The sequence below is a fragment of the Anastrepha obliqua genome, chromosome 4 (genome assembly GCF_027943255.1).
Source record: "Anastrepha obliqua isolate idAnaObli1 chromosome 4, idAnaObli1_1.0, whole genome shotgun sequence".
Lineage (NCBI taxonomy): Eukaryota > Metazoa > Arthropoda > Insecta > Diptera > Tephritidae > Anastrepha > Anastrepha obliqua.
Window position 1 is genome coordinate 109,640,868 of NC_072895.1, and position 24,876 is coordinate 109,665,743.

General features: G+C 30.9%; 1 protein-coding gene across 1 annotated transcript in view; it reads right to left on the reverse strand.

The window, feature by feature from the left end:
* The window catches only part of LOC129243541 (SH3 domain-binding protein 5 homolog), a 73,805-nt gene that overhangs the window by 12,004 nt on the left and 36,925 nt on the right, over positions 1-24,876 (reverse strand). The window lies entirely within an intron of this gene.

The window sequence follows — 24,876 nt, forward strand, 5'->3', positions numbered from 1 at the left end:
ATTTTCATGTCATCTTACAGCACGCGAGAAGATTATTATTAATAATAACCTTTTAAAGAATTGGGAGAAATCATCCGATTAACCAAACAAAGCCAACACGAACGCGATGTCTCGACAGCCGACAGCCTACGATATCTGGATTTTTTTGTGACCACAGACTGTCACATTGGCGCAATTCCGCAAAAGTCTATGAGGGAAGTTTATGCTATTACAAGAGCAAGAACTTTTTATTAATCGTGAAAATCAGTAAATCAAGCAATCACGTCAGTAGTGACGTCCCACTATCATTGAAATATTATTAATTGAAGTTGAAAAAAGTGAAGTCATTTCGATATCTAAACAGCCACGCCTAAATATACCAATTGCTGTCTGCCTACTTATCTAAAAGTGATATATTCAGTTAATAAATGTTTTTGTAAAAGATGGTGCAACCTTCTTTTATCTAAGTGCCAATTCATATTGAACAGATAGCAGCACATTTTCCGATGGTACTTCAAGAGGCATAAAATGTACTTCAGAACGCATAAAATATACGTCTGAGAATGTAAATCTTCATCTTCTTAGCATCACAGTTCTTGGTGAACCATTGCTTCATTCACAACTACTGTAAATCTAAATTTGGAATATATTTTTTAAATAATTTTTAAAATAAATATTCTGAATTACATTTGATATATTTGAAAAGAGATTCATGCTTTGTGTAGTAAATTGGGCTATTCTGAGGTACATTTAACGAGTTCTGAAGTAAAATGAGGAAATGCGTAGAAAAGCTGATTTTTTTTTCTATTTCTATTTTTTATTCTATTTTAGTTTTTTTTACTAATTTATTGATTTTTCTTTTTGTTTTTTTAATTAGTTTATTTTTTAAATTTGTTTTATTAATTTTTAAAATTTTTTTAATATAATTTATTTGTTATGTTTTTATTTCTTTTCATTAATTAATTTTTTTTTTTCATTAATTAATTTACAATATTTATTTGTTTTATGTTTTTATTAATTAAAAAATTTATTTTTATATATGCTTTTTTCATTGGGTTGGGTTGGTTGGTTTAAGGGTGACCCCGCATGGGAGTGCCACATAGACCGCAAGTTGGGTCCGTTGTGTTGCCCTAGAGCTCATTATATTGTATGATTTCCCCACCTAGCCGAGATTTTTATTATAGATTTCGGTCAAAGATATTAATTCGTTTCGAGAGTACTGAAAGATTGTCAATTGTTGGAGAGCCTAGAAGAGCGTGTCGACTTTTGGCTAGATGCTTTTTTCATTAATTAATTTGTTTTATTTTTTTTATTAATTAACTAATTTATTCTGAATGGTAGTCACGCACCAACCCCGCCGTGGCCGAATGGGTCGGTGCGTGACTACCATTCGGAATTCAGAGAGAGCACGTCGGTTCGAATCTCGGTGAAAGATCAAAAAAGTAAGAAAAAGTTTTTTCTAATAGCGGTCGCCCCTCGGCAAGCCACCGAGTGTATTTCTGCCATGAAAAAGCTCCTCATAAAAATTATCTGCCGTTCGGAGTCGGCTTGAAACTGTAGGCCCCTCCATTTGTGGAACAGCATCCAGACGCACACCACAAATAAGAGGAGGAGCTCGGCCAAACACCCAAAAAGGGTGTACGCGCCAATTATATATAATATATATTTTTGTTTTTGTTGATTTATTTGTTTTATTAATTTATTTATTTATTTTTTTTTTTATTAATTATTTCTTTTTTATTAATTTATTTGCTTTATTTTTATTGTTTGTTAATAAATAAATAATTTTTTTTTAACTTACATGATACATAAATTATTAAACTTTGCTTAAATTTTATCATAACCCAGTGCAGACCAGAGGCAGTCTTGCGATTCTAATTAGCAAGAGCAACAACAAAACAAATATAAGCAATTATTATTTTTGCTCTATTCATGTTACTTTTCCAATATTTTTTTTTTTTTTTGTTTGTAAAAGCGGCAGGGAATTGACACAAGAACGAATTTCTACGTACAAACATTTTGAGTATTTACAAAATCTTACAAATGTTGCTAGCAACATGTATCCGAACATTTGACTTTCGAACTGAGTTCTACAGTTTCTACTAGTAAACAAAACGCAAAATAAAAAAACAACAAATATCAGTAAAATCAGTAAAATATGTGGGAAGCATAAAAAAGTTAGTTTTAGTTAGTGGCAGCATCGTAATATAGTTCTATGCAAACTCTACAGTTATGTAAACCCAAAAATTCAACAACAAAATAACGAGTGAACCAACGAAAAACGAATATGGGCATATTCAAGTACACACTAACAATTCCATCAATTTAATAAATCATAAAAAACGAGCTTTCATTTATCATAGAGACCAGTGAGGGGAAAATTAAGCCCTTTGACAGCCCAAGCGCTTAGCACTCCCACTGAGAGTAGCACATTTTTATGACACTCAATTGTTGGAAGTAGGTCAGCGCTATTTAAAGAGCCATTTGAACAATTCAACGGCTATTTATTTACATAAAAATGGTTTTAACAACAAAAAAGAAAGATCTATTGAATAACGTTGCAGCTTCACACAAAGGCAGAGTTTAATTGAGTGGGACACAAAAAACTAACGAATTGAAATTGTTTAGAATTAAATTGTATTAAAAAGTAAATAAGTAAACACAAACTATTTTAAAACTATAAAAGTTTAGTTTAAAAAAGTCTATTAAATAAAATAGCGATTAACTTTTGGAACAAACAAAAACTATTTTAAATCTATAAAAGTTCAGTTGGCTAAAAAACAAACAGAACATTTGGCTTTGCGAATATTGGATTGGCATTTCGTGCCTATTATTCAGTTCGTCACAGACTGGATGATGCCTACTGTGGGCGTGAAACATCAAATGATAGGAAAAGTTTTAGCTTATCTAGCGGTCACCTCCAAGTGTATTTCTGCTATGAAAAAGCATCTTAAAAAAAACAAAAACCATCTGCCGTTTGTAAGCGGCAACATAAGAACACCAATAATTGAAGGAAAAATCTCGAATAGACATATAACAAAGAAGAATATTTAGAAATTTACTATAATTACATACAAATAGCCGTGTTAAAATATTAAATGAATTCTGAAAAAATATTAGAAACTAATAACACCTACTAATCTGATATAAAATGAAGAATATTTACAGTGAGGTTAACAAAAAAAATATCATTTAATTTTTATTTTTCGTTTTCATTGATTACCCCGTTCGAACCGAATTTTAGAAATGTCCTGCCTCTTTTTATGGGTATCAACTCACAGTCACCGGGCGGATATTAAAAAAAATACATTTTTACAAGGCAACCGAAAGCACCCCTGGCTAGCGCTGCATGGTATTATGGGTATAGTATTATAAGAATTTCGGCAAATGGAATTCGAAATTCATAAAATTCACATCTGCCAAACGTAAATAATTTTAATATATGTACTTTAGAAAGCAGTTTTTTCAGTTGGTAATTTTTTTACGGGTTTTTACTGTTTTTATACGTAGTTGGGTTTTTAATAATTTTGTATCCGTTTTTTGTTGTAAATCTAAGTTAATTTATTTTTTATTATTATTATTTTTTATTACAATTTTTTTTAAATTAGATTTAGCTTTTTCTTACACATTTCATTGAGTTGTATTTTCTTACATTGATAGTTTTTTTGGTTTTGTAAATGCACGAATAAATTGAAAAAATGCGGTTTTTTACTTTCTAAATCTAATTTAAGTAATTTCATTTTATATATTTAACTTTTTATGTCACTCTTTATATTTAGTTATATTTTTATACATTTAATTTTGTTTGTTTTGCGAGTTTCCTAATAAATTTTTAATTTTTTTTTTTAGTTTTCTAAATCTAATTAACTTTTTTTTATTTAATTTTTTTTTAAATAGTTGATTGTATAATAAAAAAATTATAAATCAAAGTTTCAGTCTTTCTAAAAACTACGCAAAAATTCAAACTTTTCAACTTTTTAAATGGAAGAAAACTTTCAAAATAAAAAAAAACTTCTCATCATGCGAAAAAAATAAAAAATTGCCTTAAAATTATGCAAACTTTTCCACTTTTTTATCAGAATTTTTAAGGAACTTCCGGGCTTATATGAAAGAAAACTCTCATTAAAAAAACAACAAAATTCTCATTATGCGGAAAAAATTGGATTCAAATTTCGCTTTATTGTAACATTGACTATACTGTAAAATTGCATACTCAGAAATTTTCAAAAAAATTCTTTTTTGCAAGTTGAAAATTTTGATGTTAATTTTTTTAATCTGTTTTTTGTGAATTTTGCACAGAGTTTGATTAACATTTGTTCTACAGTGTAGTATACTTAAAAAAAAATTACGAAAAAAATTTTGCATGTAATATGATGCGAAGATTAGTTGACTTAATTATGTGACCATAATGTAATTTTGGTTTGGTAAATATCACAACAAATTTGAGAATTTCGTTTTATCTAAAAAAATGTAATTAAAAATCATTTTTTTTATTTAAATTTTAAAATTTTTATTAAAAACAAAACCCTTTTTTTTCATTTTTTTCTTATACATATGTTATATTTTTTAAATCTAACTTAATTAATTTTTTCCTTTAGTTAACTTTTTTTCACTCTATATTTTTTACACATTTATATTTTTTGGCTTCGCAAGTATCCAAATTAATTTTTTTTTTGACATTTTTTTTATTAAAATTTTTTTTTTAATTCAAATTTATTTCAAAAAAATTAATTTAAGCAATTTTTTTTGTAAATTTTTAAATCTAATTTAATTAATTTTTTTTATTTAATTAACTTTCGTTCTCACTCTTATATTGTTTTGTTTCGCAAGTATCCAAATTAATTTTTTTTTCTACCTTTTTTTTATTAAAAAAAAATTTATTTTCTTTTAAATTTATTTCAACCTCAAGAGGTGAAACATTTTTTTGTTTCGCAAATATCCAAATTTTTTTTTAACAAAAAAAAAACAATAAATTTATTTCAAAAAAATTTATTTCACTTATTTTTAAATCTAATTAATTATTTTTTTATTTAACTATTTATTTTCATATTTTTTTCTACTCTTTATGTTTTTTACACTTTTATATTATTTGTTTCGCAAATGTCCAAGCATGTCTTCATTTACCTATTTTTACTGCTGCCGTTTATATTTAGCAAATCGCTAAATGTATTTTTTTGGCGAGTTCTCCGCTCATTTACATACAGATGAGTGTGCAAATGCAAAATAAAGACCCAATTTGCTTTAGTTTTTAATTACTTCACTAGAAAATTAAATAACTTTAAGCGAATCTATTTTTACGAAGCGCGCTTTAAGAACAAATTTTTATTTGCCTTCATTTGCTTTTTAAATACCAAAAAATCAATTAACATTCACATTTATATTTTTAAAAATTATTTTTAATAAATAAAAAGTAATAAAATCTAAAATTTGAGAGTTGAATCCTGGTATTACAAAACAGAATATAAAATAAAAAAATATAAAAAAAAATTAAAAATAATAATAAATTAGATCAGACTTTCAGATCAAACTACTGACAGTAGTCAGCTAATTAAAAGTAAACATAAAAAGAATGTCGATGCTTCCACCGAACTGATTGTGTCCAAAAACTGTAGAATGAATGAATTATTTATGAAGGCAATCAACGTGAGAATCACAACAAAAGATCACTTTGTTAAATGTTATTAAATGTAGAGGAGTTCGAAAAAACAGTAGAATAGAAAAAATGAATAATAAAAATAAAAAATATATTCTAGCCATGAATATAATTTCATATTTTGTCGAACTCTCAGGCAGAAAAATTTGTCGAAGAATTAATGTTTAGATATTTACAAGGAAAGTCAATATTTACAAAGAAAAACAAAAACCCAAAAAATGTAAGCTACACAAATATCTTTATATTTAGCATCATTTCGATAGCCGAAGAATGTTAAAATAAATAAAATGTCAATATATAGAAATAACTTATTTTTTTAAATTAAATACATCTTGTTTTTGAAAAATAAATAAAATTAAAAGAGATGAACTTGGAAAATGCATAAATTATTCCTAACACTCGATAAACCATTCAAACAAAAATTACAGCGTTGACTCTTTTCGGCAAACCAAATGTTTGCGTTCATTTAAATCGTTTGTAGCCGAATCATATAATATTTCAAATATTTTTATACCTATATATTTATTTGTTCGTATTATTATTATTTCTGAAACGAAACTGCCGCTATTGCCTTTTTAGTGCTTTTAATAATTTGCATTCTAGTTTTTAGCTGTTATTTTTTGTACATTTATGTATCACTAGCTGCATAATTTAAAGTGTATGAAATTGTAACACATTTAAAATAAAAAATAAAAAATTAAAAAACAAAAATTAAAAAAAAAAAACAAAAAAATAATAATTTAAATATATTATTTTCCTGCTGTCCAAGACTTTTTAGCTCTGTTTTCTGGTAGGTTTGAATTAAAAAAAATTAAAAATGTTCCTTTAATTTATAATTTGCAAATAATAGAATAAATCACCGAAAGAAATTATGAAAGAATTTTACAATAAATTAAAAAAACAGATATAAAACGCGTAAAAAATTAATAGTTAAAAGCTATAATTTTATTATTAATCGATTTTATATGCTCACCACCGATTTAATTATTATTTTCTCCATTTGTTACTTAAATTTCGTGAAAATACACGCATTGTTTTCTTATTTTTCTGTTTACTAAATAAAAATTATATTTTAAATTAAGTTAAAAACATGCGACTAACATTTTTAATCAAAACATAAAATAAAAGGAATTGTTGTCCCCGGGTTAGTGGGATCTACAGCTTTTGAGAATACGCAGAGACCCCGTGGAGTGAATAGGGAACATTCTTATAGCCCCGTTTGTATGATGGAAATCGCATTTGAAACAGCAACTTTCCTTTGATACAAATAGGGGCACAAACAAAGTTAATAAGCGAACGACCCCCATAGCGGAGAAGAAATATATACAAATACAACTTCTATAATTAAACTACATATAGCAAGGCAGCGTGAGCGCTCACAGTGCAATTCGAACTCACAACCAAATGGAAAGTAAACGTATAAAATTCACACAACTAAACCAACTCGACCAGTGTAGTAATCATCGTTAACGTGCCAAATGTTTTACTTGATTGCTTGCGTGTGTGTTAATAGTCCATTCACAATGACTATTTAGTGTACAGCATGGCGATTGAATTGTGAATGAATACCAAATATTTGCTTCAGTAAAGGGCAAAGGCAGAGAGGTAGTACAGGGTATACTTGAGGATTTAAGATAAATAGTAATAGGTGAAGTGGAGAATGATAAAAATAAAAATGTTTATGTTAAATAAATAAAATAGAATATTTCCTAAATAGAGAAATAGAAAAAAAAAAAATTAAAAAAATATAAATTAAAAAAATATAAATTAAAAAAATGAAAAAAACAGAAAAAAATTAAAAACAAATAAAAATTAAACAAACAATTAAATGACTTACAAAGAACAGATGCACTTGAAAGTTATATTTAATACATATTAATTGAGTTTTTTTTTTTAATTTTTCAATATATACTTGTATATTAGTTAAAGTGCTACATACGTACACAGTGACTGTAACTAAAGATGGTACAACTGTTTCTTTACTATTACTATTTTTTTGTATATTTTTTTAATGGAAAATTTATCAATAATCAACCATAAATTTGAGACAATTCTTCTTCTTAATTGGGGCTATAACCGCTTACGCGATTTCTGCCGAAGAGACAAATTCTACTTGCACTTAAATTAGGATAGGTTAACCCGGCTGGCCTCGAGCCACGAATAGACCTTTTGGTACACCTTAATGTAGACATAGGATGTAGGATGTCAACGCTTTTAGTATATCTAAGCAGCGCTGGAGGATATATTTTTGAGATCTCACAGTGATATGATATCTTCCAGACCCTCAGACTGCAGGGCTCCTAAGCATTTCGAGCGCGTTGTTTGATAATGCCGGAGAAAGACACAGAAGGTAAACTTGCACTTTATTCTACAAAAATTTAATGGGCTATAAAACAGCGTACCCGAATTTTTTTATACCAATTAAAGTTTTGATTTTCTTGTAGAATGAGCTACATTTTTATAAAAAAAAGAATGAAAATAAAAAAAAAACATAACAAAATTTGTCAAAGCTGATCAAAATTTCTTGATTCTATTACTATTGTCCATAACTGTATGCTGTGACTTTAAAGTCGTTGCTCTTCTTTTGAGTATTCAGTCTTGTAACGTTCGACGCGCCTATTTTACATATCGCACCCTAAATACAAAAGGGTCACAACTCAAAATACTAAGATTTTCAGGAGAGACGAAAAACGTTTTATTTAAAAATTATTGTAATATTTAAAGAAAATATTGTTCCATCATGAAAATATACAACATTGAAGAAGGTTCTACTATATTTTTTTTCAATTTTATATTATGTTTGCGAAAATAAAACAAAATTTTGATTTATGACTCTTTAACTGAACTTTTTTCGATTAACTAGTGATATTTTCTTAAGTTGTGCCTTTTTAACCGATAAAATGTTTTAATTTTATAAGTTTCCTAACCTAATTGAACTCACTTTTCACAACTAAAGAGGCACAATGCAAAATAATATACCACGAAATTTATCACTTTTTACAGTTATAGAGGCAGAACTCAAAATAAAACTCTTTATGTGTAATAAAAGTCATCAGCTGTTCTTGAGCCCATTAACGCAACTAAAAATAATTCTCTTTAGTTGATCGTGCAAAAGCAACACACTTGACATAAAAATAGGCATAACTGTATTTTTCCAGTTAAAGAAGATAGTTATGTGAACGAAATATTTGCAGCAGTTAGAAATGTGTACTCTGAATTAATTTATGCAAAAAACTCAGTTTTGAAAAATTTTGAGTTGTGACCCTTTTGTATTTAGGGTGCGATATGAAGTTTTTGTGAGAGAAGAGCACAGCGAAATTGTTCAAGTAGTATATTTTGTAGAAACTTTTAAATCAAACTTTAATCAAACTATTTTTTTAACAGCACATTTTAGGTGCTTGTCAAATAAAGGTGTCAAACAGATGCATTGTGAGACAAAATAATGGTTTTATGCAAAAATTGCTTCAGAAGTTTTATTTTGCAAGTCCGAACATTGACTTGAACAACTCAGATTGATATTTCAAGAGTTATTTCTAATTTTTCGAAACAACATTGGGCGCAAAAATGAAAATTTCATTTGACAAAAAAAAGTATGTTTTCCATGGGTCGGAAGCTTTGAGAGTTCATATATATTTACCAGACGCCATCGTTTTGCAAACGAATTTTTTACCCTCCACATACTGACCTTCAATTTGTTGCACGGCATGTTCAGGATTGGCAATGCGAGAGGAAATGACATACCAAGCGCGAAATAAATACTCCTTGTCCTTAGGCCAATACTGACACAGCTGGATGTAAACTGAATTCACTTTAAACTCTTGTGTATGTTGTTGTGAATTATATGCTCGCCCTAGCCTTCGTGAAGAACACCTACTTTGTCCTTCCACAATTCGGGGCCTTTTTTATTTTTTTCAAGGGATTCAGCAAAAGCGTGGAGGAAGTGATGCTGGACTAATAAGATCGACCTTACCATTTCAAACTTATTTTTATAGTAATTTGTTTACAGAGCGAGAGGTACTGCACCCAGAAGAGAGATGGCTTCTCGCTTAGCGCATGGCGGGATACGGTCTACTTTCAAGTACATCAAGAAATAAATGTATTTGAAGTTTGGCAAACTCTTCAATACAATTTTTTTTATTACATGCAGTTACACTCCACTTATGTAATTTGATTGCATAAGTATTTAATAGACCAAAAAATTATAAAGCGTACGTCATTGCCTTACACAACAGTGATCTCACAGACGGCGGAATACCCTGACGTTTTGTGGATTTTCATCTCACCATTTAAATAAAATTAAAAAAAAAAAAATCGAATACTATTATAATAAAGCACTTTGAATAATTATATTTTCTCTCAATACGATTACTTAAGTTTTCGAAATTATGAAATCATCATCATCAGGCGATATTTGTGCAATTCATTACCAAATACTTTTTCATCAATTTATGCATTCAATGAATATGGAAGTGTGTGCTGCCCGACACAAATATTTGTTTGTAACTATCCACCCTTCACTCAAATGGCCAACGCATATTTGCGTTAATAATCCAGTAATACATCCATCAAATAGCTATGCACTTAATCTATTTGCATTGGCCGCCGTAGAGACGAATGAAATGATGAAAATAGCACAAACTTAGCAAGACCCCCATTGTCCGATGCGAGTGTGAGTGAGTACCTATGCACTAGCGGTGACATTATTTGCGGTAATTAGTGAATTCGGGATTTTTTCTTGGTTACAACTTTACTGAAGTCAGTAAGCAAAAAGCATATTGACTTTTGTTTTTTTTTTTTTGTTTCATAAGCTAAAAGCTTTTTAACAAATCTCATTATAGCATGAAAAATATACTGAAAACCAAAGTCAACATGAGCAAGCAATTGCTAAAGCAGAGACGAGCTCAAAGATTAGTACAGCCTGTGAAAAAAAATAGAGCACCTAAAGATTTTGAATAGTTTTTACTACTTTTATTTTATTTTAATTTTCATGAATTGTTTATAAAAAAATTTATAGATACGCCTTTTTAGGTGTATGGCCGAGCTTCTTCTCCTATTTGTGGCGTGCGTCGTGTTGTTGCCCCACAAATGGATGGACCTACAGTTTGAAGCCGACTCCGAGCGGCAGATAATTCTTATTTGGAACTTTTTCATGGCAGTAATACATTCAGAGGATTGCCATTGTCTGCCGCTTTAGAAAAAAAAAAAAGTTCATTTTAAATATCATATAAATCAAAGTTTTAAACCGCAGCCGCTATTAGAAAAAAAATTAAGTTCATTTTAAAATTAATTAAATTAAATTTATAAATCAAAGTTTAAAACTTTGCACACAATTTATAAAAATTCCACAAATTTTCTTAATAATTTCTAACTTTTTGATCAGAAAAAAAATGAGTACGCAGTTTTATGGCCCGTTAAATTTTAGTTAATGAAGTGCAAGTTTAAAGTGGCTCAAAAGTCTAGATGATTTTTGACAATTTTTTTCCCTGGCGGTTTGCGCATTTTTTTATAAAAAGTGGTATCGTGAATTAGTTATGTAGCGAGATTGCTTTAGACCGCAAGCAAACAAAAATTGTCAAAAATAAGGCGATTTTTTAGCGAATTGAAACTTACACTTTATTATGTCAAAATTTGACGGGCTACAAAAGTGCATACTACATTTTTCTGAATTCTGAATGAAAAAGATTAAAACTTTTGCGAAACTCTTTTGAATTTTTATAGTTTTTTTAGAAAGTTTGAAATTAAGATTTATATAGTTTTTGTAGGCAATGAACTACATTTTTATTATTATATAATATATGTAGTTTCATCGCCTACAAATTATTATAAAAATATATTGAACATCAACAACAAAGAGAAGTGGCCGAATTTTGTCGCAGGCCATTTTTGTTCAAGTTTAGTTTTAAGAACATCAGTCAGATGGACAAATTTTCTCTAATTTCTTTCAGAGCAGGGCTCAAGAGAAACTGGAGAGCATCTCCTTTGCGGATGTCCTCGTTATTAAAAAAAACTGCTTAAAATATTTGGAGGCACCACAGTTTGATAGAATGGAAGACATCTATCTTAGCAGTGGGTTGTCTGGTGCCTGCGGGTGGACTATTCGAAAACGCATAACTCCATCTGGTATCGCTATAGACCGAACCAGTCTATGCGTGACTGCAACTCAACCAGTTCAACAGTGCAGAAGCGGAAAAAATAAGCATATCGGGGCAATGAAATAAATTTAAATTCTAATAAAGGAATCCTTTTTGTACACTGCACAAGTTCTTTTTTGCTTTTGTCACAGCTTTTCTGCGACGAAGCATTTTTGTTTTTATTTTTTTGAAGGTAGTGCCGGCTGGAACAATGCATACCAAACTTTTAATTTACAGTGAAGAAAATTTTTTTTCTATTACATACTATTTTCTATATAGAAGAGCCTAGGGCCTTTTTAATACTTCGATTTTTTTTATTTTGAAAGAAAGTTCAAAATTTTCAAAAAAGCAAATCGTCCCAATGATGTAAAGCAAAATAACTATATAAGTGGAATGTGAATATAAAACAATTAAAATTTCTACTTAATCGGTTAAGATTTGTTTCAGTGAGGAGTCCGGCCGCCTTGGAAAGGTAGATTCTTTTAAAATGCTCTTTCGAATATTGGGGGCTGCATCAAAATTTCAAATAGAAGTGGTTAGACATTATTCACAGCTTAATACTTTGCACGTGCATTTTTCAACATTAAAAAAAAAAAGAAAACAAAACAAAAAAACAATTTTCCAAGTAAAAGTGTAAGAAAAATTTGGAATAAGGAATAATAATAAATAAAAAGAAAATTTAAGTTAAGACACTGTAAAAATTAAAAAAAAATTTTTTTTTGGAGAAAAACATTAATTAGGACATTTCAACGCAAAAAAAATTAATCATACGCATTCAGACACTAAAAATTAAAAAAAAGTTTTTTGAAAATAGACATTAAGGCAACAAAATTAGTTTTGGGAGAAAAACCTAAGGAAATTTTAACACAAAAAAATTTTATTTGAAAATATACATTAGGACAATAAAACTTAAAAAAAAAATTTTGGCAATAGACATTAGCGCAACAAAATTTGGTTTTGAAGAAAGCCTAATGTCTTTCTTCACCAAACAAAAAAAAAAAATTTGAAAATAGGCATTAGGAAAATTTTCTTTCAACTTCGTTTAATTCCAAATTTTTGAATTTTGAATTCATATCAATTAGTGCCAGGATTTTCGGCACGTACGAGGTCCCGGGACTAGCATCTCTACTGCCCATACCACGCTCAATTGATTGCTTTGAAAATAAAAAAGTGCAAAACGAACGAGGCAGAGAAGCGCAGTAAACGCAACGTCATCGGTTTATCCCTAATTAAGTAATGAAGTATTGTTGTTGCAGAGAAGTGATGGAGAATAAATAATTAATGCGGTAAAGTGAATGAAAATATAACCATTATGAAAGATATTGCATAAAAAATGTGTGGGAGTTACGCTATCACAATAAACATTTTATTTAAATTAAATATATATTTCTTTTGGACGCAAGAGGGTGAAAAAATCAAAGCTCAGATAGGTGAGATATAGGTACGAGTTTAAACCTGGTTATACATACATACATCTCATTTTGACGAGGTGTGGCATTGAATGTTTGGCAAATGTGATTAAATTAGGGTTTGATGAAGGCACAAAAAGCAGCTAAAAGTCGGTTTGAGTAATTCCCGAATGTTTGTATTAAAGTCAAGCAGCGTAGGTGATAAAGTTAAAACTCTTGTGCACCCTATGCATGAGCAAATTCATATGCAGAGAATTGTGCTCAAACGCTACTTGAGTGAATGGTGGTCTCTCCTTTCCCCAAAAAAACTGGACATTTGCACTGGCATTGCTCAAATATTCCCTGCTAATTCTTATTACCGAAACTTCTGCAGAATACCCACACAGCCTTCTGGCGTTTATATTCCGGCCAAATGAGATTGAAATTCAGGTTGTGAATGAAGCCAGCGCCAAAATAGCAGCTCGAATCTATCTCGAAAATATCTACGCAGTTGTCTAGACGCCCCATAACTTAGATGTATTTCGGATAAAATCAATGCTGGGGCAAATTTTCGACTTTTTGCTAATATTAATTTAATATTTTCACTTTTCGACAGCCAAAAATTAATTCAAATTCCGTTCAACGGAAGATCCGCCAACCCGAACCAACTATTTAAATACAAACAAACTGTCAAAAATTCAATGAGCTCGCTTGAAGAGGAACTTTATCAGCTTCTGTAAGTTAATTTAGAACAAATGTAATAAAAAACAAAAACAAATTTACATATAAACTAAAAAGGCAACGACCAACGCATTTGCGATAGCGGAAAGTAGTGAACAAATAGCAAAACAAAAAAAAACTTTGTTAAACATTTTCCAACAGCGACATACAATTTTCCAAACTCAATGCCCTGCTAATTTTGAATGCATCTCGTTGCTATGTTTTGCATTGAATATCGTTGGGGTCTGCTGCTGCTGGCAGTGCCATCCGTCTTACCATCACACACCGCCCCAGCCGGGAAGTCAATAAACTTTACTCAAAAGTTTAGTTCGAAAAACGACTATAGCGATTGCTGCTGCTGCTGTTGCAACGATGCAGCGTTGCTAATACATACAACTACAAAGCACGCAAGAAAAAAGGGTAAGGGGAGGCAGAAACCTGGATAAAACTACTTATGTACATATGTATGAAAGTAGTTATAGGCACACACAATGGCTGAAAAAGATCGTAAAAATCCAGTGGAATTATATATTGCAAATTGCAACGGATGCGAGTGGCTACGGCGAACTTTTTGGCGTTGCACTTCACGAAAAGGAGATTAAAACAAAATTCAAAAGCAAATGAAAATTGAAATGCATTTCCAAGAGTCGCAGCAGCCACAGCAACAATAAAAACAACAACTACGAAGTGTGTAATGGCATTAAATTCAATTGAAGTAAATAAAACTCCTTCCGCTGCTTGCAAATTTTCACAAAATATTCACTGTGCAGGCATTTTTAATGCAATTTGCTTGCAAGTTAATTTAAGCAATCTAACGGGGTTTTCAATAGGGATGACCCAAAATCGAATGACCACCAATATCATTTTTGCTATTCTTTTTTGGAGCTTGTTTTCAGAAGCGTTTGGGAAGCCATAGTGGCGCGTTATACAGGTAACTGCACGACGAAATTATATTTAGCAGTTTTTGGCAAGACTTGTCTTGTTTTACTAACCAAAAAGACACCGCAAATGTGGAGAAAACTTACCGAAGATTTTGTCCATCGAATGTAATGTTTGAAGTAGAGTTGTGCAGTGCATTTAGAATAAATCTTATGATGTGATGGTAGGACTCATATACCATCCTTACCTTTGTGAAAAGAAATCATGCACCATAATTAATGGCATGCCAAGAGTGGCCTACCATAATAAATGGGTAAGACTCCGTCAGAAAATATGAGATTTGCAAGTGGTCTTTCGATTTCTTTGAAACTTTGGGAAATATTAGTTCTAGGTAAGATACATTCGAGCCTAAAAGGATTTCGAAAAATTTTCAAAATTGAGTCATCTACGCCATGTTGAAAATCGGGACCGTGTTTTTTTCAAAAATCAATATTTCTTGAACCGTTGGATGGATTTCAATGCAATTTACAGACAATATAGAAACAAATAAGTAGTTTAAATTAGTATTATGTTAAAAAAAAAATTTCGAAATTTTGACCAAAAAAAAGTCAAAAAAATTTTTTGAATCAATTTTTAGTTGATTTGGCCAGTTTTTTAGATTTTCTGTTATACACGTAACGATTCCTTATGATTTAACCTTTATTTTGAAAAAAAAAAAATTTTATGGTGTCTATAATAGTTCTCGAGATATTGCGATTTTAGTGGAAGCGCGCACCGTGAAGTTCGCGGTTACGCAGCGCGGGAGTAGAAAAACGCGCACAGACCTGCAGCAGTCTGCTCCAGTCACTTCATACAGGAACACATAACGCAGCGCGAACCGTGCGTGCGTACGCGAACCGTGCGTGCGCGCTTCCACTAAAATTGCAATATCTCGAGAACTATTATAGACACCATAAATTTTTTTTTTTTTCAAAATAAAGGTTAAATCATAAGGAATCGTTACGTGTATAACAGAAAATCTAAAAAACTGGCCAAATCAACTAAAAATTGATTCAAAAAATTTTTTTGATTTTTTTTTTGGTCAAAATTTCGAATTTTTTTTTTAACATAATACTAATTTAAACTACTTATTTGTTTCTATATTGTCTGTAAATTGCATTGAAATCCATCCAACGGTTCAAGAAATATTGATTTTTGAAAAAAACACGGTCCCGATTTTCAACATGGCGTAGATGACTCAATTTTGAAAATTTTTCAAAATCCTTTTAGGCTCGAATGTATCTTACCTAGAACTAATATTTCCTAAAGTTTCAAAGAAATCGAAAGACCACTTGCAAATCTCATATTTTCTGACGGAGTCTTACCCAAATGTGATGATAGAAGTCATATATCGTGAAAAGCAATTTGTCATCACGTGAGTGTTATACCATAATCATGTGTAGAGTGGTATATTATAATTAATGTTATGGCAGTGATATATCATAATTAATGTCATAGAAGCAGCCATTTGCCATTATTAGTTTTGTGAAAAAATCATACACCATAATTAATGTCATGCCAGAAGTTGTACAATATACCATAATAAATGTCATGCCAGAAGACACGTATCATCAGAAGCGTCATAGGGGAAGTCATTTTCCATTATTAATTTTTTGAAAAAAAAAAAAATAAAAATAAAAAATCATGCATGATAGTTAATGCTATGTGTGGAATGGTATACCATAATTAATGTTAGGACAGACGTCAATTATCATCATTAGTGTCATGGGGAAAGTCATTTACCATCATCCGCTTGTGAAAAAAAATCATACGACATCATTAATATCATGTTTAGAGTGGTATACCATAATTAATGTCATAGTAGGAGTGGCAAATCATAACTAATGTCATGGAAGAAGTCATTTGCCATCATTAGTTTGGAGAAAAATCATACACGATAATTAATGTCATGACAAGAGTTGTATACGATAATAAATGTCATGCCAGGTATCATACTCGTATGCTTTGATTATTTTCATAGAGGAAGTTACAAATTAATATTATTTCTGTGAAAAAATCACAAGTCTTAGTTAATGGCATACCATAATTAATGTCATGAAAGGTATCATATATTATCATTAGTGACATGGAGAAATACGCTATTTATTATTATTTTTTCGGAAAAAACCCGCGCCATAATTACTGTCATACCATAACTAAAGTCATACCATAACTAATGTCACACAATAATTAGTGGCATACCATAACTAATGTCATATCATAATTAATGGCATACCATAACTAATGGCATACCATAATTAATGTCTTGGAGGAAATTATATATCACGCATATGAATAAAACAGATAAATACCATGAAGCAAATCGTTAACAATCATTAATATTATGCATGACATTTTCATGTCATGGAAGAATTGATTTACAATATTTAATGACTATTTTCAACATTTTATTACCATTTCTTTTTCATAAAATTTCAGGCACGCTTTCTGAAGAACCCTATACCTTATCAAGCATGACGATAAAATACAACTGTATCAAAAAATAAACACGCTTAGCCATAAATTAATAAATGCATAAATATTTAATTTAATTACTTTATACATCATCTGTACACATTTTGTTCATTTTAAAATTTGCTACCTTTTTGCAATGCACACAGAGCGCACTGTAATCTTAACTCTAGAAGAGTAAACCTCGCAAATTTTACGAGCTCATTTTAACCAAAGCAACCAAACGCTAGACTTGTTGTAGCTGTGCTACGAATTACGAACTTTTCTCAACTTTTTTTCAAATAAAATAATTAAAAGAGATATGTAAACTTGAATTTCATACATACTTGGAATTTCAAAAGAGATTCCACTTTGTTTTAATCAGGTATAAAAGTAAGTAGTCGTAAAATTTACGAGGTTTACTTATAACGTAACTTCAAATGGGTTAACCTTTCTAGGGTTAATAAATACAAGCAAGCATCTTTTGCTATTTGTTTATATATTTATTTCACATATTTGCATTCAATCGAATATTTGTTTTTATTACAAATGCATTTCCTTGAAATCTGTTCAAAGCTTTTCCTGTTTAGGCAAATGGTGTGACTCGCTGTATGCGAGTAAATTTGCATATACTCGAGCGAATATAAATATGTTCATATGTACATATGTATATGTGTACATTTGTATGTTCATAGAGCTCATCTCTGTTGCTGAGTTGAATTGTGTTACTTTGAAAACAGCTTGAGATCTTAACTACGCAAAAAGAGGTTTCATTGTTTTCTCCGTCATTGGCATTCCAATTGAGTTTACTTACAAAACCTTAAATAAATTGATTTTATTTATGAGCCAATTTCTCTAATGAATTTGTACCTCAGCTTGAACTTGCTGGTCATTGAGGAAGTGATAAATAAAATATAAAAATATACGCCTTTTTTCGCATTGAATATTATGAGCACTGATGGGCTCAGTTCAAAAAATGGCTTTCCACAAAGTAAAATATCATATTTCAAAAACCTACTTGAAACAAATAAAACACCTCTTGAAACTTGATTTGGAACAAGGCGTATCCATTAAAGGTTGTGGCACTATACCAACAACAATATTTTGTACTTTTGATTGTCAAAGAAAAAAATCAGCTGATTTACCAACCCTACCTTTAATAGATTTGCCTTGATTTGGAATCTCCATTTAACACGCAGCACTCACTGACAAAAAATTTTGAAACATGAAAAAATTCAATTTAAGCAATAAAAATAGGAAAAGTCTGTATATTTATAGAAAATAAATCATGAAGTAAGTCTGATAAATAAAAATTAAACAAAATTAAAAAAAAAAACTTGAACAAACATTTTTTTGAAAAAAAAAAAAATTTTTTTATAAATTAAAAGTAAAAATTAAAAAAAATATTAAATTAAAAAAAAATAACAAAAATAAATATTCATTGTGTCTTATATTTTTCATAAAAAAAAACCAAAAAATGTGTGAAATTGATACTTAGACCCTTGTTCAGCGTAAAAAGAACTCATCGCTGTGATGGTGCTTCCTTGTTTAGTGAAAAATCTGCAATTCTAGTCTCGAAAGTGTAGAGTTTTAAGCTTTCCGTTTAATAATAAGAATTATTATTGTAGTAATAAGTTTAGTAATAATTTTTTAATAAGACCGCAACAACGCCCTCTCATAAGATTTTGGGTGAGTAATCCAAACTCAGCTGTTTCAAAGGCAACTGAAAAAAGCCTGAAATCTTTTAATCCCAATTCAGCTATTTCAAGCCGGTATCCAGCTCGATCTCTACAACTGAATTTTGTACATTTGAACATTTAGGTTGAATAATTTGCATATATTTTTTAAGGATGGTTGCGTAGATTTCCTACATACTTCCAAAGGTGAACTCAAAAAACCTTCATTCTAAATCGACATAGACTTTCGAGCAGATGCTTTTATAAGCCAGATGACATAAATAAAAAGTAGTAATGAGTAGCCAGTAATTAAGGTATTTTACAGGGTGACGCAATTTTCGTTTTTTGAATAACTTTTTTACTAAACAAAAAGAAATGATTTTGAGTGATGTAATTTTTTATTTTAAACTTTAAGCGCTCCTTTGCTTGTCTGGTTGTATAAATAACTGCAGCAGTCTACTTCAGAAGTGTCAAATATGATTGGCTTGCGACGCTATTTGCAAAAATTATATATATCTTCCCAAAGAGTGATTAATTTGGCGCCACCTTTTATTTTTTATATGTAAGACATGGCATGCTTTAATTGATTCTCAATACCATAGTTCTCAGCAGTTAGAGAAAAATGTACAACATTTTTTTAGACGAAAATAGTGGAGCTTGAACTCATTTGGGAACATATTTTTTAAGTATAACAAACTCTGATGAAAGAGCAGCAGAAAAAAATGTAGTTTGCAAAATACCATCGCAATAGCAGAATGAACTCTATTTACTTCAATGGAAACATTTAGTTGCTCTTTTATTTGAAAGCAGAAAGCTGATATATGCTCGTAATATTAATTTTTATGAAGAGCTTTCGCGAATCCCACAGCCATTTCCTTTCTGGAAAAACTAGTTTAGTGGACTAAAAGGTTTTTTAACTACGACGATCTGGTTTATGCAGTTATAATTTCCTGTCTATGAAGGCTAATTAGCACTTCAGTAGAGACCAGCACAAAAGCAAGTATGCACGTAGATTTCTAGTATAATTCTATGAGTTTGACAGAGCACTTAATTATTTAGAAAGCTAGCATTTCAAGTACTAATTTTTATATGCATAAACTTTTTGTATATTTCTTCTTGATATCTGTTTTAGCGCCACTCATAAATGCATAGTCGAAATAAGATATAAAGTGAATTATAAAAATTGTTTTGTGACTTTTTAAATGGCTGCCATTTCGGGCAATATTTGTTTTCATGTTGGTTGTACTGTCATTGCCATCTGTGTCAAATTTCATGTCAATATTAGCATTCGCTAACAGTTGTGCGCGTGCTATGTGAAGAATAAAAAACGAATTTAGCGATTTCAGCAAATTCTGATTCTGTTGTGGAATGAATTTCTGCTGCAGAAAAATTATGAATGTGGAAAAAGGCCTTCGACGACTAAGATAAGCAAAACAAAAGAAAACAGTTTTTATAAGTGATGCAAGCAATTCGAAAAAAAATTAAGAGATTACTACAGCATTTTCCAAGCCGAGATCTACGCTGCAACTAAAGGAGTTGAACTGACAGCCTGACTGACTAGCAACTCTCTCGGCAGCGCAGAACCAAAATAGAGCAACTTTGCGTTTACAGAGTAGTCAAGTAACTACTGGCTGCTTACGTACAAAGGAAAAAAGGGAAGAAGCGGGCCGCTGTCTTGATAACAACCGGTGCAATCCTGATATCGGACAACATGTCACACAACCGCCTGATGTGAACTATCTCAAAACCCAGCTAGACTTGACTATGCCATCGAAGACAAGGCAATAAGCCCTTTGCCGGAATGTCCAAATGAGGCGGTAGCATCAGAGAACATAAAAAAAATCCATAAAATCGTTTTGACCGATGGAGTACGGTACACTAGACAGGGCTAGTTTACCGGGGCGGCATCCCTTGGGCGGGAGAAACCCGAGTCATTCCGGTAACGTAGAACCGACTGTCATGGAAATGTATTTTGAACGATCGAAAAGTGAAGTTGCGTGAGTTAGCTGACAACGTAAAGATATCAAAAACGTGTTGGCTTTATATTGTATGAGCACTTGACTATGAGAAAGCTCTGTTCGAAGTGGGTGCTGCGTTTGCTCACTGTTTTGTTTCACGACGACAACGCACCGTGTCACAAGTCAATCAAAACAATGGCAAAACAACATGAATTGAACTTCGAATTGCTACCACATCCACCAACGTATTCGCCAGATTTCGCTCCCAGCGACTACGGGCCGGTAAGAAACTTCGCCCGAATGAAGAGTTAATCGCTGAAATTGAGGCCTACTTTAAGGCAAAAGATAAATCGTTCTACAAAAGTGGCCTTGAAATGTTAGAGCGGTGCTTCCTTGTTCTTGATAGAAATTACGTTGATGAATAAAGCTAGTTTTAACAACAAAAAAAACATGTTTTCTTCGTTACGCCAGAGACTTTTCGGCCCATGTGTTACTACCTGACTTTTACCATTGTTGCACACCACAAATGCCGAAAACATACTTCCGAAAAATTGGAAAAGTTATTAAAAGAAAAAAAATTATTAAAAGTAAATTTAATAAATAATGATGCAGCATTTTTTTTATTTTCATTCCTCTATATGAAACAGCCATTACATATTCAAAAATTGAATTTTTCTAAACGTTTCTTAAACAATCAAAAAGAGGGTTATGCGTCAATCCCAGCTTCCATAGAGACTTATTGTAGGCAATCAACCTCCAAAAAGTAAAAAAAACAAGCTTTATTTATTACTGTTATGGGTACACATACTTATAATTTCAGTAAGATGTGTGTACATATTTTTTTGGGCATATGTGTACCATACTCCCACTAGATAAACTAGTAAATATTCCTATTACCCGCCACATTTGCGAAAATTTTAAATTCAAATTTGTTAAACGCTTAACGTCATTATTTAAATACGGGTGACAACTTAGCTTATTAATTTTTTTAATTTTATTTATATTTTAATTAATTTTTTTTTTTATTTTTTTTTTCAATTCCCACAGACAACCTGCTTTCCATGCAACTGAGTTATGGTCAGTGACTGTGACGCAAAGCGCACCTCAAGCAGAAAAAACAAGTAAAACTAGTCTCGTACACTTGAATACAGCGCATATAATTTCTTGGCGACCCCAGAGTATCTGTTTATATTTCAATTTTTTTGCGATTTTTTATATTTATTTTTTTGCGCAGTTCAAAGAGACGCGCTTCAATAATTCAATGAAGCGGATGCAAACATATGTATACCCAGTACAAAATTTACCCAGCTTTTGATCGTCAGCGCTTAAACTGATTGAGTGTTTCCTTTGTTTTCTTTCTTTACTTTTCGATTTTTATATTTTTTATTTTCATTTCTTCTTCTGATATTTACGTTTGTGTATGTAGGAATATCGCTCAACAAGCGTCGCGACGTTTCAACCGGTTTCTACATACCTATTTACCTTTTTTCGACAGATCTTGCCAACTGGGTTTACATTGTGAATGCAGAGTAGTTGTTCGAAGAAGGAACTTTTAGCGTCACTTAACGTGCCCAGTTAGCTGTGGTGCAGGCAGGTACATAAATGTGGATACCTGCCGTCATCACTGCTTTACGGTTTTTACAATACCGCCAGTGTGCGTATGTAATCTTATACGTGCTTGCATGCAAGCTTGCATACAGACATATTTATTTATGTTGGCGGCGTTGATGACGGCCCCACCAGCGCCGTACCACGTCACGCCGAGTACCAATGGTGTGGTGTGTTGTTGTGTTTAGCAACCAGTTTTCAACGAGTATTTTTGTGTGTGTTTTGCTTTACTTTTGCTTTGTTTTCATTTAATTTTTTTTTTTTTTGTTCGAGTTGTTTTGTTGGTCTTTTTTCTTTCATAAAACACGTTGCTCATTTCTTGTGGCTGCTTTTTGTTTGTTTGGTTTGAACTTTCCTGGAATTCATTGGTGTCCAGAGCAAACCACGCCAGCGCTGAATTTGTTATTATTATTATTTTTGTTTTTTTAATTTTTTTGTTTTCTTTTACCACTACCATAAAAGCTGTGTGCCCATTTTTGGGGCAAGCTTGGCTTAAAAGGGACGTCACGCATTAAACAGAGCATAATTTTTTTGTGAGTGCGCTATTTCCACGAAATGAATACAGAGAATAAGCATTAAAATTCTTTCGAAAATTTGTAAGCAACAAGTTTAGGCAACTGGAATAATTATAAATTTAAGAATTTTAGGGAATTACATTCAAAAAATTATTTAAATGCCATTCAGCGCGTTTTAGAAGCTATTCAGCGCATTTTAAATTATATTGAACGCATTTGGAATTAAATTTAAAACAGATTAATTTAATTCACTATTTAATTTAATTCGAAAATTTGTAAGCAACAAGTTTAGGTGACTGGAATAGGTATAAATATAAGAATTTTAAAGAATTAATTTAATAAAATTGTTTAAATGCCATTCAGCGCGTTTTAGAAGCTATTCAGCGCATTTCAAATTATATTGAACGCATTTGGAATTCAATTTAACACCATTTAATTAAATTCAGCGCGTTGAAACTAACGCAACGCAAAGACCAGTCACTCAGATTAGTAGATATCAAGTCGGAAGAATTGATTAACTAAGTTTGGAAGTATTTGCTGGTTATTCAGCTGTTTTCAAAGTCCAGCCACTCATATTGTTCAATGTTTAATCTACAACTCAAATATGTATTTACATATGTACATATGTATATAGAGTGGCTAGTCACGGTATTCAGCAAACTAAATATTGAAATTATTTTGCAATTCTTTCAAGAACGACATATTTTATCAACACTCCTGAGCCAACAAATTGATATAAATAATTTAGCGCATTTTATATACATATGTAATTCAGCTTACTTTAAAAAAATCACAATTCAGCGCACCTTTCATGCGATTAGAGGCATTTTTTGAAATATTCAGCACGCTTTTTTTTTAATTACAATTCAGCGCGCCTTTCTTGCGGTTAGCAGTGTTTTGTGCATTATTCACCGCGCTTTTAGACACAATTCAGTTAATTTTTAATGCAATTTACCAAGGTTTAGGATTTATCGAAATTGTATAGAGTAACTTTAAATCAGTTTTTATAAGCATTAGTTGTGTTTTTAGCCGCTCAGATCAAGTTTAGGTAATTCAGCGCACCTTACATTCAAAGTCACACACTTTGAAAAAGTTTAGATATGGTTTTAACAATATTTAGTGCAGTTTGGGTTAGCTGAATAGCAATTTGTGTTAGCTGAATAGCAGGCAAACTGAGCCAGATTTAGGGGAGTAAAGTCAAGAATTGTCTCAGCTTATTCCAGCGCACTCCCACATACCCGCCAACAACTCAACTCAAGTCTATCTAAGTACTAAAGATAGATAAGCCATTAATGCAATTTCGAACGAATGCAGGTAGTTTTATTGCAATTCAGCGCATGATGAAAATATGCGCCACATGCATTAAAGAGTTCGAATTCTGTATTACATATAATAAATGAAATTAAGCTGTTCGCAAATGAACTCCAACACGGTGTAGCAAGATAGGAAGAGAAACGACATGCTATAAAATTAATTGTTGAATAATTATACCCATATTAAAATTTACATAAACAAGTAGTAGATAAAATTTAACAGTTTAACGTTAAGTAAAAAAGGTTAAAGTACAATCTTTAGCAGCTCAATTTCTGTTAGCTTTTTCCAAATGTATTAGCGTACATTTGCTATTCAGCACTTTTTAAAATTGTTAATTTGCTTTTCATATTCTCGGTACTTATCCTATTTTAAGAGCGAGGAGTGAAAGTCAGCACGATAATCACCACTAAACACTAAAATAATTAACGCAGAACATTCGTGAAAGTCATGAAAAATAATTTGAAAATATGTAATGGCTACAATAACGTCATTTCTCCTCTTAACGTCATTTGCTCCACCGAAAATTTCTAAAAACAAAAAAGTACACAAAAGTCATTTTCACAAC